Source organism: Scyliorhinus torazame, chromosome 15 (assembly GCF_047496885.1).
Source record: "Scyliorhinus torazame isolate Kashiwa2021f chromosome 15, sScyTor2.1, whole genome shotgun sequence".
Classification (NCBI taxonomy): Eukaryota; Metazoa; Chordata; class Chondrichthyes; order Carcharhiniformes; family Scyliorhinidae; genus Scyliorhinus; species Scyliorhinus torazame.
Window position 1 is genome coordinate 39,332,248 of NC_092721.1, and position 15,682 is coordinate 39,347,929.

Consider the following 15,682-nt stretch of genomic DNA (forward strand, 5'->3'; position numbering starts at 1 on the left):
GTAGCTGTCGCAATTCCTTCCAATATTAGCCAGCAGAGGGGAGTGTAGAGGAAGTAGAAAGGGAGTAAGCTTGGTGAATTGGATTTAGCCACCCAAAATGAGGTGGAGGGCTGATTGAAAGGATGACTGACTAGGTATTACTGTTAAATTGAGGAAAAGTGATTGAAAGGCTTCAGGAAAATTGGCTGTGAGCAACTGGACTGTCTGTCTTTTCACGTCTACCTAATTCCAAAGAAAATCCAACAGAGAATCATCTGCCCTCAGAGGCTATAGTTTAGTTCTTGGTTTTGTCATAATGACGTATGCAAGTACTTATGCTACGGTGTTATAATAGACATTGTCTCTCACCCAGGCAGTGCCACCTGGGCACCCTAGTAATGCCCCCCATGGTGCCGAGGTGGCACTACTGGGCTGGCAGGGGCACTGCCATGGTGCCAGGCTGGCAGTACCAAGGAGCTAAGCTGGCATTTTGTCTGCGCCAAGGGTCAGGCTCAGGGTGCCCTCCCGCTTTATAGTGGGGTGTGGAGGACTCGAGAACCCCCCAACAGGTGAGTTGGGGCTTTGTGGAGATTCCGGTGGTCGCGCCTGGGGGTCAAGGGATTGGGCTCTGCTCGTCTGAGCTCCTCAGTTCAGGATGTATGGCTAAGTGCAACCGCTGCAGGGCGTTCCCCACCAGGGACCAGAAAAAACCCAGAGTGCCATTTGATAGCAGGGTTGTTCCTGACGATACAAGTGCCTCCAATCGTGTCCAGAACGGACTCTGTTTTTTTTTAGTTAAATTGTGTCCATGTTTGTTCGCTGTAACTCATGTACTTTCACCAAGGTTAGAAGATTGTACCTTGACATAATGCAAAAGCATAATCCTGTATTTCATATAATTCATGGGTAAGATTGAAGAGGAGGATTACAATTTGATGACTGTGGCCAGAACCACATATGTGTTTTAGAGTTGGCCCTGATAATAACTAGAACCACCTGGCTTACAAACTGAACTTGCTCAAAGTGAAAATGCTTAAAGTCTATAGTAATGAGAGGCATCTCCACTATTATTGAGTGTTCTAACGTTTGAGGTGCATAAAGTGTTCCATGATTTTTAAAAAATGTACAAAGTTACATCAACTTCAGCCATTAACTGGGGCAAGTTTATAAGCTGCACCAGCAACTTTTCTCACCCTGAATACAGTGAACAGATTTGTTCATTAAATTGGGTCAGAACATGCGTGATCTAATTCTAAAATTGGATTGAATTTTTTATGGTGGAGTTTTATTTAAAGACTCATAAACAAGCTTTTAATAACACCTTAACATTTATTTAACCATATGATAGCTAATCTTAGTTCGTTGTAAAAATGTTTTAAATATAGAAAATAAACAATTATTAATGCCACTATTAAACGGTTATTACTATATTTATATGCACTTTCACACATTAAACTATAATTTATCATATCATTAAAACCATTAAACTTTTAATATTTTCTTGTTCATATCAGTTTATAACAATTAAACAATTCTTTGTACAAATCCAACTGGCTCCCAAGTGATAATAAATATTGAGTGGCACAGTGGTGAGCACTGCTGCCTCACAGCGCCAGGGACCCGGGTTTGATTCCAAACTTGTGTGACTGTATGTGTGGAGTTTGCATGTTCTCCCCATTTGGGAGTTTCCACTGGGTGCTCCGGTTTCCTCCCTGAGTTCAAAAATGTGCTGGTCAGCTGGATTGACCATACTAAATTGCCCTTTGTTGTCCAGGTTAGGTTACGGGGATAGGGTGAAGTGGACGGGGGACTGGACATGGGTAGGGTGCTCTTTCGGAAGGTTGGTGCAGACTCGATGACCTGAATGGCCTCCTTCTGCACTGTAGGGATTCTATGATTTTGCTTGCATAATCTTTTGTTTGTGCTGCATGAACTATTTATTTAAACAGAATAGAGAGACCATTTGGACATGGGGACACACTCCCACTTGAGATTTAAAAGCCTTCAATTGATACTATTAAGTTACTGTTGGTATTTTCAATGTACGATCCTTTGATATTTTCATAGGACATTCTACTGCGTGTTAATTTAATGTTGGCATTAATTCATTCATTTTAAATGTGCTCAAGCTTTCAATAAGATTACAGAGATAAGTTTTCTCTCCGTCAATATTGCTAAAAGAGATTCAAGTCAGAGTATTAATATTTTACTCAGTTTTTGAACTAATTTTAACAATCGAATATACGAAAGCCTCTGATAAATGTATCACTTATGTTTTAAATGAATCCTCCTCCAGGTAAAGCAACTAACAGTTTAAAGCAATGTGATGGATATGGCAATATCATGGGTAATGCCATAACATCACAAAAAAGTGCTTGTTTTTATATAAGCATATTTCACGATGCCAGTGGTTCACACATTGCTTCAAAACCAGGAAAGGAGCTTTGAATTGTAATCACTCTTGCCATGTTGGGAAACACGACAGCCGATTTGTACATGGAAATGTCCCACAAAAACAGCCAGTGAGATCAGTTGTCATTTAAATAGCTTTTTTTGTTGGTTGAGTGATAAATATTGGTCATGACAGAAGGAACACTCTTGCTTTCCACCATGTGCTTCCTGAGAGGACAGACAGAATCATAGTTTAACATCTCAAGCAGCACTTCCTCACTCCACCACTCGAGCATTGACTTAAATCATTGCAGCATTATCACTGAAAGTCAGGAGTGCGACCACAGAGCACCAAGGTAGAAAGAGTGGGATAGAATAATTGAGGTGCATGGTCTTCAAAATATTGAGTCGATTGTTTTTTTCCCAATTATCCATTGCCTTTCGGTACTCCGACCATATATTAAATGGTCCTTGGATGAACTGTAACAAAAACATTATTTTGGGTGCACTTACCATTAGAATGGGCTTACTGCCTGTGATTTCTGCTGAATGAATATCAGAAGACCTAAGGTACACGTATACACGTTAACCAGCATAGTTGAAAATATATGATGCAGTCAGATTTCTGGCAGCCATAACTTATTATCAACTGCTGGGAGTAAAGCACACTCCATGATTATAATCAAACAGATACAAGAACAAAACAGTTCAAAACACTTGTGTTTGCTGGAACAACTTTACCAGACAGAACAAAGCATAATACAACAATGAGCCAATTTGGTGGTCTTGTGAAGTGATTGAATCAACTGCTTGCCTGAGTTTGCTTCCTTTGATATCGGCAGAGATGAAAATCGGTAAAGGTGCACAATGTGTGGATGATCCATTATTTTAATGTACCACAAAACATCAAAATGACTACCAAATTGGAATACCAATAACCTGAAAATATATTACAGTACGAAGTCTTACAACACCAGGTTAAAGTCCAACAGGTTTGTTTCGATGCCACTAGCTTTCGGAGCGCTGCTCCTTCCTCAGGCGAATGAAGAGGTATGTTCCAGAAACACATATATAAACAAATTCAAAGATGCCAAACAATGCTAGGAATGCGAGCATTCGCAGGTGATTAAATCTTTACAGATCCAGAGATGGGGTAACCCCAGGTTAAAGAGGTGTGAATTGTGTCAAGCCAGGACAGTTGGTAGGATTTTGCAGGCCAGATGGTGGGGGATGAATGTAATGCGACATGCATCCCAGGTCCCGGTTGTCCCGGAATCCCGAATCCCATATATCCCGAAAATATATGCTTAAGGTTTGCTGTGACATCACCATTTAGTTGACCTATTTCCTCACTCTTCAACCCAGAAGCTTTTTGCCTTGTAACTTGCTAGAACTGATAATGTGGGTACCAGGGCATCCTTGACCTCAGTGGACAATCAGACCAACAGTTTATCTCCTTAACCAATGAGATTTAAGTACTGATAAAGAAGCAGAGGTGGAGTAAAAGAGTAAATTTGGGTAAATTAGAATCAAACCAGGTATAGAATGAAAAATAGAGGGCAAGAAAGATTGGATTAAGAAGGGCAGGACAAAGAAATACAAAGAAAAGTAATATTTTTGTCATGATAAATTATTAACATCCCCACAACAATTTACTACCTGTGCAAATGAGACTTGTTAATTTAAATTGTTCCATTTCTGGGCTGGTGAGGCTGTTTTGCACTGCAGAAACATGAATCTCCACAATGAAAATGTACTTGCACTGTTATTTCTTTTATAAATTTAGAGTACCCAATTAATTTGTTCCAATTAAGGGGCAATTCAGCGAGGCCAATCCACCTGCCCTGCACATCTTTGGGTTGTGGGGGTGAGACCCACGCAGATACGGGGAGAATGTCCAAACTCCACACGGACAGTGACCCAGAGCCGGGATCAAACCTGGGACCTTGGCGCCGTGAGGCAGCAGTGCTACCCACTGCACCTCCGTGGTGCCCGTACTTGCACTGTTATAGGTGGCCCAGTAGCACAGTGGTTAGCACTGTTGCTTCACAGTACCAGGGACCCGGATTCGATTCGCGGCTTGGGTCACTCTCTATGCGGAGTCTGCATGTTCTCCCTGGAACTGCGTGGGTTTCCTCCGGGTGCTCCGGTTTCCTCCCACAAGTCCCAAAAGGCGTGCTTGTTAGGTAATCTGGACATTCTGAATTCTCCATCAGTGTACAGAACAGGCGCCGGAGTGTGGCAACTAGGAGATTTTCACAGTAGCTTAATTGCAGTGTAATGTAAGCCTACTTGTGACACTAATAAAGATTATTATTATTATAAGTGCTACTTCAATTTTCTGTGACAAATTCAGTGGGAAGATAATATACAAATGCAGCAACTTTGTCAAGCTCAAAGCAAAGTTCAAATCAACCTTTCATTTTCACGATGATAACAGCCGATCATACAGCAACTTGTAGTGATTTCCAATTCATTTGTTTCTTTTCCTCGTCACAAGTTGCTGAACCTTTGAGTCATTAATAATGGTGTGCACATGAAACGCATTGTCATTATGACAGAAAATTCGGGGAAATGTGTTTCAATAATTACATTGTGAAATATATCTAAGGTGTGCAGGAAGTAGCTTATTCAACAAAACTGAGGCTTCTAGAGGTTCAATATATATAGAATAATTGGACTTTAATATCTCAAGGCAGAGATTACAGAGCATTTATGAAGATCCTCCCATACCTTCTCTCACCTGTCACTGAAATTAATAATGCTTAGATAATTCTTTCAGTTAGATGCATGGTTTGTTATTTTTCAATTCACACATTGTGGAACAATCTGAAGTAATGTATTTATCCTCAGTTCAAATTTCTAGGCATCTTATTGCCCTGAAATACCAAGGTTAAATATTAAAAGTATTTTAGAAATATTAAAATTCTGCTGTCGATGTTCATATGACACCAAAAATTTTGTTCAGCAGGTCAAATATTATTATATTTCATTACCATAACTTAAAAAATTATAAAATAAAACAGTTACCTTTAACCTTTTCATTAGTTTACAAATTCTGACTATGCAAAAGTATCCAAATTGTAGCACTAGGGTGATCGAGCAGACGTGCAGCCGGCTAATCTCACGAGAGGCCTATCGCGTGATTTACCCAGCTTGTTATGCCTCGCGAGATGTCATTAGAACTCACAATGGGCGGAGCCCAAATTTGCTTTTTCAAGTGAGGCGTTAGCCTCACTTGAATATGTCTATGCCGGATCTTCCCAACGCCCGGGATCGAATCCCCTCGCCTCGGAGACACCGGGTGGCCAACGTTGTTTAGCACGGGTCTCCACAAACGTGGACCAAATAGAACAGCATTTGCGGGGGGGTGGGGGAGGGGTCTTCCAGATGATTGGAGACCCTGGGTAGTTGGCCTCATGTCAGGGTGATACCCTGGCACTGCCAGCTGGGTGCCATCTTGGCATTGCTAGTCTGGCACCCTGGCAGTGTCACCTGAATACCATGGCACTGCCAGCTGGGTGCCACCCTGGCACCTCTGGGGTGCTCAGATGGCATCTTGCCCGTGCCAGCGATCGGGCGCAGGGGTGCCCTGTCCTTATGAGGTGGGGTGAGGGGGGCTTGAAAACCCCCTAATCGGTAGGTTGGGGCTTTGGGGGCACTTTGGGGGGGGGGGGGGGGTCGAGAGATCAGGGCATCATTTTTAAATGATCTCTTCCTGCACTGGTGAGCTGAGCTCCTCTCTACAGGAAATTAAGGAAAGTGTGGCCTCAGCGTGCCTTCTTCGCCGAGGCCTGAAAAAAAAGAACAGAGTCCCATTTAATAGCAGGGTCGTTGCTTGCAGAGCTGAGAAATACCCTGCTAAACGCACCCGCAATGGGACTCTGCTTTCTTTTGTTAAATTGCGACCCTTGATTCAGTTACATGGACCCTGATATTAATGTGGGAATGGGAATGGAGCTGGTGGCAGTGGGATGGAGGTGTTGGCTGACAAACAAAGAACATCACGCGATGCACAGGAATATCCAAGTGTCCAATTTCAACGGGAAGGCTTTATTATCATTTTGCTTCCATGTCTCACAACAGGAATCTTCCTGGACTCTTGGAGGTGGGGAGCCATGAGAGTATTGGAAAATCCCTTCATGACTTCATCGAGACGTTACCCTGCTGCTGCGCAGTTTCCTATTGGGTGGGCTGCCAGGGGAAACGGCAACCAGCTACATGGAGGTAGGCAGTCAAGCCATCCAATTAAAGCCCCAACCAAGGATTAATAACCAAAACTGGAGCCCATGAACTAGTTGGGGAAAACCACCAGGCACAGGTCGAAGGCTCACCGGGACCGCCTCTCAACTCCACAATAACGAATCCACAATTATGAAACAGCTACAGCCAAGCCCACAATCATTTGTGTGGAGGGGTTCATTATAGAATATTGAATTAAGGGCAGCACGGTGGTGCAGTGGTAGCACTGCAGTCTCACGGCGCCAAGGTCCCAGGTTCGATCACGGCTCTGGGTCACTGTCCGTGTTGAGTTTGCACATTCTCCCCGTATTTGCTTGGGTTTCGCCCCCATAACCCAAAGTTGTGCAGGGTAGGTGGATTGGCCACGCTAAATTGCCCCTTAATTGGAAAAAATGAATTGGGTGCTCCAAATTTTTTTTTAAATGATTATAGAATATTGAATTAAATATGTCAATACAAGTCCTGTCTCCTAACACCGTCATACTCAATTCCATACAAAAGGTGGTGGCCACTTTTGTGGATGGTCCACATCATGTTTTATATTACATTTATTGTAAATTTATAGATTCATATTTATAGAATCCTAGAATCATATAATCATAGAATTTACAGTGCACAAAGAGGCCATTCGGTCCACCGAGATTGACCGGCCCTTGGAAAGGACACCCTACTTAAGCCCACACCTCCACACGATCCCTGTAACCCAGTAACACCATCTAACCTTTTGGTGACTAAGAGGTAATTTAGCATGGCCAATCCACCTAATCTGCACATCTTTGGACTGTGGAAGGTAACCGGAGCACCCGGAGGAACCCCACACAGACACGGGGAGAAAGTGCAAACTCCACACAGTCACCCGAAGCCGGAATTGAACTTGGGACCCTAGAGCTGTGAGGCAGCAGTACTAACCACTGTAACACCTGTCGCACTATATTAAACATTTATATTTTGATCCCTGCCCACGGGGGAAGGGGTTTAACATGGAGCCCATTATCTCTGAATATTACTTTTGTTTACTAATTGTGCTTTCAATTATTGAATTGATTTTGAACTGTCATACATTTTATTCCTGTTTTGTTATGTTTCCTTTGTAACATAAGCGGCTTCCTTGTGTTGCATTTGTCAAAGGAAGGTCCAGACGTGTAGATAACTTCAACACATTTATTTACACTATGTACACTTTTATAACTTGAGTTTGACATGACTGCTAATCCTATTATAGCTACCCAAACTGACTAACCAGCTGCTGTCTTCCACGTGGTGGGTGTAATATTGAATCAACCCTGTGCCTGTCCTCACTGACTGTCTCCACTGGCCAAAGGGCAGATCATGTGTGTGGTGGACCTTTATATATGGGTTGATGTAATGCCCCCCTGTGGTCGTGTCACCTCCTTGTGTATCGTGAATGTCCATTGGTCGCCTCCTATCTAACTTATCTATTGGTTGAGTGTGTGTGTGTGATGTTTCTGGTGCTCGCTCTAGTGTCTGGCTAGCTTACAGTGATGCACATCACCACATCCTCCCTTTTTTATATGTTCATATTTCCTGTACACTTTAAGAAAAACTGAACAAAGAACAGGTAGCTAAGGTATATACAAGTCATGGGAACGGTGATTAAACAATAAGTCCAAATCATTCATGTGAGTCCATAAACCATCAATCATCATGGTCAAATGTCTCTCTTGGTTGTGAATGCCATCAACGTTTCCGAGCCACAGGAACCAAGAAGTGGTCAAATCACTTCGCTGTCTGATTTGGAGTCTTTTTCTTTTTTTATGTTTGTGGTGGTGCTGTCGGATGGCATCTTGTAGCTGATAGGTCATTAACATTGAAGAGGTACCATCAACAGTATCATTCGAGGTCATGGATGTGCCATATGCTGAAGTTGGATGAGACTGTGCATACTGGTTCCGGCCACATGCTGTGCTGGAAGGGTGATTCTGCTGAGAAGCGTTGAAGCATGTCAATTTGGAGCCAGAATTGCTGCTCGCATCAATGTCTGGTGACGGTGTGAAACTAGAACCTTGCATCTGATAGGAATATGCTGTCCGGCCAGGCTGTGGTGCAGCAAATCCTGGGCTGTAACGAGGGCATCCAGTCTGTAGTGCAGATTGCGCTGGCGGTAGTCCTCCTTCGGTCTTGATTCACTTAGTGGGCAATGCGTAGTGCTGGCCTGTTTGAGAATATGCTGCATAGACTGCTGGCTGCTGCAGGCTTGAATACTGGGTTTGTCCAGCATGAGCTGACATTGGCCGCACTGTCGGTGTGGAACAAATGTGTGGACATAGCTGTGGTGAAAATTGGTGTATTCCTCTTGGACTGTGGCCGCTGCTTGTTATTGCTCACCCAGTATGATTGTTACGTGATCCAACTCCTGTCGTTGTGGCATCTGCTGTCACCCTGAGCGTGCCATCACTGAGGTTGCGGCACTGCCTGTCTGGAGCAAAGTCTGGCTTACGTGAATCAGAGTCGGCGTTTGGTTGCTCCCCATCTGGAGTCTGGTCTGTTTTTTGTTGATGCTCCCCATCCGGAGTCTTAGCAGGTTCACTGGAGTCAGCTGAGATTTCGTGAAGCTGCACGTCTGGAGTGGGAACATGCAGGAATGCATTGACTAGTGGAGAGGTTTGAGCAATTGAGGGTGGAAATAGTGTGGCGTCACCGGAGTCACCTGTGGTCTCACAGTGATCGTCGAGTGCCTCTGTACACACTAGCTGAGGTCTGTCACTTTGTACCTCTTGAATGGGAAGTGGGATGTTGTCGTCACTCGTCTCACATACCGTGGGTAGATCCTCAGTAGCTGCTTGCTGTTCACTAGGGTTGGGTAAATTGTCAGAGTTTTCATCTGGTGGTGCAAACAATGTGGGTGGACTGTCATTGTTTTGCCGTTGTCCTTCATTTGGGATTGAACAGTCATCATCGTTTTGTCCTTCATTGTAGCATGATAGACCGTCATGGTCGTCCTGCTGTGCAGTGGAGCATGGTAGACTGTTGTAGTCTTCTTGCTGTTTACGTGAGCATGGCAGACTTGCATCATCTGCCGCTAGTTGGTCAGAGGAGGTTGCTAGACCCTCATGGTCTTGTTCCTGCAAGGACTGCGCATCAGAGTCATGTGTTTCTGCCATTGTGGAGTCCACGAGCTTGCTGTGGAGTCTTGTGATACTGGAGCCACTTCTTGTGCATACAAGGACTGCGGTGTGGAGTCTTGCATGTCTTCTTTCGTAGAGTCGGGAACCCTGAGCGGGGTGTGGACCACGCTCTGTGTGGCAGCAGGCCACTCTCTGTGGGCTTGTACCGCTCTCTGTCTCTTAATTTCAGGCTGCAGCATCATCCTGCACTGATGAGTTGGAACGTCATATCTGCTGGGTTGAAGATCCTCAAATGCGAAGAATAAATCCGCATCTGCGTCGGATTCAATGCGGAGGTCGCCAATGTGTTGCGGTTCGGATTTGGTACTGGGGTAGCCTCTCAAGGTGAAAGGTTTGTCCGAGTCGTAGTTGTCTAGGACCATGGAGCTGTCATTGGGCTCGCGAGGTCCAGAGAAAATGTAAAGGTCGGTATCGAAGTATTCAAGGTCGGAATCATCGGTTTGTGCGCAGGTGACTGCTTGTTGCCGGGTTCTTCGGAGGTTGAATTCATTTCCTGGTTCAATTTGAGGCATTGTGCTGTCATTCCAGGTGAAGGAAGGTTGTTTTCCAGCTTTGAAAGATTTTTTCCTTGATTTGAGACGTTTCCCCTTTAAATTGGTGCGGTCTGGGGCCTCTGACGTCATGACACGCGTGGCGTAGCACGTCGGAAGCGATTGCGCATGCGCAGATCGCTGTTCCTTTATTGATGGCCGTTTTCTTGATTGCGCATGCATGGCTTCTCACGCATGCGCAAATGAACCTTCCGGTTCTGCGCATGTCTCGCGCAACTGCGCTAGTGTAGTCCCTTTCGCAAGATGGCCGCTGACCCCGACCCAAATCGTTCTCTGGTCCGGGATTTCGGCCTCGAGGTGAGTGCTGGCGCTTCTCTTCCCTTTTCTTGCTGGTTGCAGTGTGTTTTCCTCACAGTATTTGGCGAATTTGTCCAGGACTGCCTGGAAATCGTACCTGTTTTGCCCCTTGGAGAACTTGAATTTTTAAAAGATTTCTTCTGCTCTTGCACCGCCGATGATGAGGAGAAGCTCTGTTTTTTCATCATCGGCCAGGTCTTTAAGTTCGGCTGCCACCAGGAAGAGTTCAAACGTTTGCCGGAATATCTGCCAGTTTTCGCGGAGATTGCCGTGGCACTGGAGCTGCTGCGGAACCAGGAGCTCGAACATCTTGCCTGGGTATTGCTGGTTGTCACTGTATGCTGAGGTATGGCTATCTGGATTTAAACAGTTCACGCCTGGTACCATGTTTTGTTATGTTTCCTTTGTAACATAAGCGGCTTCCTTGTGTTGCATTTGTCTAAGGAAGGTCCAGACGTGTAGATAACTTCAACACATTTATTTACACTATGTACACTATTATAACTTGAGTTCGACACTACTGCTAATCCTATTATAGCTACCCAAACTGACTAACCAGCTGCTGTCTTCCACGTGGTGGGTGTAATATTGAATCAACCCTGTGCCTGTCCTCACTGACTGTCTCCACTGGCCAAAGGGCAGATCATGTGTGTGGTGGTCCTTTATATATGGGTTGGTGTAATGCCCCCCTGTGGTCGTGTCACCTCCTTATGTATCGTGAATGTCCATTGGTCGCCTCCTATCTAACTTATCTATTGGTTGAGTGTGTGTGTGATGTTTCTGGTGCTCCCTCTAGTGTCTGGCTAGCTTACATGTATTTACAGTGATGCACATCACCACAATTCCCAGACTTGTGTAAGATTGTAAAATGTTTCAAGCAAAAAGATTTCATAAGTGCAAAGCAAAATAAAGTTCAATGCCCCTCTTCATATTTTCTTTTAGCTAAGGGTTAACGCTTGTTAATAAGTTTGCTGATGAATGGTAAATCTCCAAGAGAAAGGACATAATATGCCCACCTTTACATGTCCAGCCAAACACAGTTTACTATGCAAACATATTAAATCATCATTTTCTGACCATTTACAATCAAAATATTTCTTGAATTGGTTGGTGTGTTCTACAAATAAGTAACGGTACACTTTTAAGCATCCTTGAGGGATTTTACATATATATTATATACATAAAAAGTGTGTGTGCATATAGAATCATAGAAAAGTTGCAACACAGAAGGACGCCATTTGGCCCATCTTGTCCATGTCAGCTTGATGGCACCCAGGTGCCTTTTGTAATCCCACTTTCCTGCACCCGGTCCATAGCTTTGTGCACTTAAGATACAGATCCAGCCTGCTTTGTTCCAAGGAAAATAGTATGTTAAGTAATGGGTTAAGAGACATTGCAATTAGTTGTCTCATTTATGTTAAGTATCCATTAATTGACACTGATATATAAAGGGGCTTCAGCTGGCCTCTGACAGGTGGTGTGTTGTTAAGAGTTTTGAGCAGAGGCTGTGGAAGTGAAATAAATGTTGTTTGGTGAAAAGGAACAAGAACTTTAGACTCTTCATATCACAGCAACTAAAATGGCTAATAATTGGTAGCAGAGGATGGTTGCTGTGTAAATGTGAAGGGTTGAAAGATACAACTTTTCCAGATCAAACCAAGGAAAAAAAAAAGGGATATATGGCTGAACCCAGGATAAAGATGGCTGGATATGACTATCTGTTGCCTTTTCTGAAAGGGAATCGTACGACCAATGGAGAAGTGCAGTAGTTATGTGGACTAAAGTAACTGCTTTGGGAAAGAGAAAACAAGGTATGGCATTGGCTCTTTCTCTACCATATGGCAGTAAAATCCGAAACAAAGTGCTTTCTGAGCTGTAATTGGAAGAGTTAGACTCAGAAGAAGGTCTGGAGACTTTATTACATTATATGGATAAGATTTATAAGAAAGATGACTTGTTAAGTGCATATGAAGCATGGTCGGATTTTGATAAGTTCCGGAAAATGGAGGATATCTCCATGGAAGACAATATAATGGAATTTGGCAGACTGTATAAAAGACTGCAGAAACACAATCTGGAATTTCCACAGTCTGTGTTGGCCTTTAAATTACTTGACTGTGCTAGAGTGAGCAACATGGATAGGCTCCTGGTTTTTACAGGAGTTCAGTTTACTGATAAGGATACCTTATTCGAACAGATGACAAAAGCTTTACAAATGTTTCTGGGGAAACATTCGATTCCGATGGCTCTGTTGACCCAAAGAGGTCAGCCTGCAATAAGGCAGAATATCGAAGATACACTAGTAACAGGATAGCAAAATCGTATGGCTACGAACAGGGCTCAAGACTATAGACGGAGACCGAGACAAGGAAATTATGATGACAGAAACCCAGTTAGAACCTACAATAGGAAGATGAACCCCAGAAATGCACGGGACATGATAAATCGATGTTTTCGATGTGACTCTCAATACCATTATGCTTTCAACTGTCCAACTCGTTATGATAGAGTGTTTGAAGCGACACATGACACGGAAGAGTCAGAAGAGGAAAAAGATAGTGACCAGAAAGAAGTCATTGTCCTATTGACAAGCAGTTTTACGCCGGTAATGAGGGTGTTGGTTGCAGAATCCTTCAACTGTGCTGTATTGGACAGTGGCTGCACATCTACTGTGTGTGGAATTGACTGGTTAAAATGTTACCTGGACTCTTTGAATGCTGAAAATCGTAACAAGGTTAAGGAATTTGAAAGTTCCACAAGTTTCAGGTTTGGGGATGATAATACTCTGAAGTCGCTGAAAAGAGTGGTGATCCCTTGCAATATTGCTGGAGTGAATCATTTCATTAGCACGGATGTTGTATCAAGTTGTATCTGAGCAGACAGTCGATGAAGAAAGCACACATGAAACTGGATATGGAACAGGATAAGGCAACAGTTTTTGGAAAGACGGTGGACATACAATTTACACAGTCGGGACACTATTGCATTCCATTACTGACAAATAACTTTTCAAGTAGAGTGGTTAAGGATGTGTTAATGTCAGTTGAAAATGGGACTTTAGCTGATAAAAAGCTTATGGTATTAAAACTGCATAGGCAATTTGCACATCTATCTCCTCGGAGGCTGAAAAATTTATTAAAGGATGCAGGGGTAAGGGATGCCGACTATACTAAACTGATGGAACAGGTTAGTGACCGCTGTGAAGTTTGTAGGAAGTACAGAAGGACACCAGCACGACCAATAGTAACCCTACCTTTGGCCAAGGATTTTAACGACATTATGGCCATGGACCTTAAGATCTGGGCTAAAGCAAATTATATATTTATTTTGCATTTTGTAGATTTAGCAACCAGATTTAGTCAATCAACGATTGTACGAAGTAAAGAAAAGAGAGTAATTCTGGATCAAATCGTGGAAAAATGGATAGGGACAGGAATGGGTCCACCGACAAAATTCCTTACGGACAATGGGGGAGAATTTGCTAATGATGAGTTTAGGGATATGTGTGAAAACATGAATATCAGAGTTATGAATACGGCTACAGAAAGCCCGTTTAGTAATGGTGTCTGTGAAAGAAATCATGCTGTCATCGATGACATGCTTCGGAAAATTTTGGCAGATCGACCAAATTGCAGGCTAAATTCAGCTTTAGCATGGGCAGTACATGCAAAGAATTCATTTAAGATGGTTGGGGGCTATAGTCCTTATCAATTAGTGTTTGGTAGAAATCCTAAAATTCCGTCCATTTTGGATGACCAGCCTCCAGCTTGGGAGGGGACTACAATTAGCTCTGGTTTTGCTGAACATTTAAATGCATTACATAGCAGTAGAAAAGCTTTTTTGGAAGCAGAAGTCTCTGAAAGAATTCGCAGAGCTTTAAGACATAACGTACGGCCATCAGATGCCGTTTTTCAGCAAGGAGGCACGGTATACTATAAGAGAGACAATTCTAATGAATGGAAAGGCCCAGGGAAGATCATAGGCACAGATGGCAAAACAATTATTTTGCAACATGGTAATCAAACTGTTAGGGTCCATTCATCGAGGATAATGGGTACAGATTACACATTTTCAAATTTAGACAGAGCAGACAGACATAACGAGGAACCAGAGTCATCTGGTACGCATGTGTTACAGAACTATGAGAACCAATTAAATGATATAGACAGGGTTTCTGTGGAGGAACACAACACTTCTGGTGAATTAAAACAGGCCATTTTTCCGAAAGGGCAACTGCCAAAAGTTGGTACAAAAGTGACATACTTGCCTGAAGGGTCTCGTCAATGGAAGGATGCAACTGTTATTAGTAGAGCAGGGAAGGCCACTGGAAAGTATAAACATTGGTTTTGAATGTACAGCATTCAGGGGAAGGAGTCAAGACAATGGATTGGGAAAACAAAGTTCAAAAATGGAGGGCACAGAAATGCAGTGCCAGTTTAGATAGTACATCGGATAGTGAACAGGTCCGCAGGAAAAGGTCGAGAACTATTGAAAGAACATCCCATAGCAGAAGGGAAAGATCAAGAAGTAGCAGTACAGAATGAGATACCAGGCGGGAGAGGGGATGCAGTTTGTCAAGGGGCAGCACGGTAGCCTTGTGGATAGCACAATTGCTTCACAGCTCCAGGGTCCCAGGTTCGATTCCGGCTTGGGTCACTGTCTGTGCGGAGTCTGCACATCCTCCCCGTGTGTGCGTGGGTTTCCTCCGGGTGCTCCGGTTTCCTCCCACAGTCCAAAGATGTGCAGGTTAGGTGGATTGGCCATGATAAATTGCCCTTAGTGTCCAAAATTGCCCTTAGTGTTGGGTGGGGTTACTGGGTTATGGGGATAGGATGGTGGTATTGACCTTGGGTAGGGTGCTCTTTCCAAGAGCCGGTGCAGACTCGATGGGCCGAATGGCCTCCTTCTGCACTGTAAATTCTATGATAATCTATGATCTCGGGACATGAGTAAAAGTACGAATACTAATCGGAGTAAAAGCCCACATGCCCGTGAGATTTTGGTGGCTTCAAATAAATAAGATGAAAAAGTTATTAAAGAGGCTAAACAGCACGAATTGCATAGTTGGACTGAATT